Raw genomic sequence first — 1,062 nt, forward strand, 5'->3', positions numbered from 1 at the left:
AGGAACGCACCATCCTTAATCTTAAACCCCAAAAGCAGGAAAGAGGTCAGAATCCTAGGGTACTGGGCCTATTGGTAAAGAGGGGTCTATGTTGTTTTTTCTTTTGGTTTTGCATTCCGCTCCCGTTCCTCCTGCCCCCGCACTTTCTCCTTTCCTTTTTCACTCCATCTTTTTTCTCTCTTTTCTCTTTCTCTCCCAAATAACAGTCAAGTAATTAAAATCAGCACCATGTTTAAATGGAACAGGTAGTGCCCTGCACAGGGTGATTTAATTATCCCAGGTTTTCACCTGAAAATCCCCTTCGCCATCGAAAATATTTCTCTTCGAGTTCTTTCCTGAAATATTAAGCTAACTTCCAACACTCTGCTTTAATTATTGTTAATTAAGCCTTCTTTCGAAATATTCTCACTTTAGCACAATTTTTTAAAACCCCTTTCCACACAACACAGGAGGGCTTCTGAATACACCAGTTTTAGAATTTTGCCTGTGCTCAGCCTTGCTAATAGAAATCTCCTGGTTTTTAAATATTAACTTAAAACGTTTGATTTCAATTTTTTACTGGGTTTACGAATGCCGGCTGTCTTTCAATGACTTAAAATATATCCTCACCTTTGAAAACTCTAGGGCTCAGTGCCTCCACGGGCATCCAGGCATTTATTCTTAATTCTGCTTCTTAAATAGGCTCCGGGGAGGAGCGGTTTCGATCTAGAAGTTCAGGGAAGCTGTTACCACAGAACTTGCAACAGTTGGTGTCAGGCGATAGGCAGGTTGGAAGTGATAAATGGGGCTGGTTTAAGAAACAAAAAGCCCCGGGAAGGGAAAGGAAGGGACAGCCGTGGCCTTGGGGGCTGTCAGCACGGGGCCAGCGGGGCCCAGCTCCGGCCGCTGGAAGGCGCCTTCTGGAAGGCCAAAGCGGCAGCGGCCGCGGAGACCGCAAGCCGGGAGATCGCGCACCGCTGGGTGCGGGGCGGGCGCGCGCCCAAGCCGCCCCACGGGGCACGCCGGGGCCACCGCGAGGTGAGGCCGGCCCTGCCCCCGCGCCGCCCCCGGCGGGAGGCGCGA

Source organism: Monodon monoceros, unplaced genomic scaffold (assembly GCF_005190385.1).
Source record: "Monodon monoceros isolate NGI ecotype Baffin Bay Population unplaced genomic scaffold, NGI_Narwhal_1 Super_Scaffold_4, whole genome shotgun sequence".
Classification (NCBI taxonomy): Eukaryota; Metazoa; Chordata; class Mammalia; order Artiodactyla; family Monodontidae; genus Monodon; species Monodon monoceros.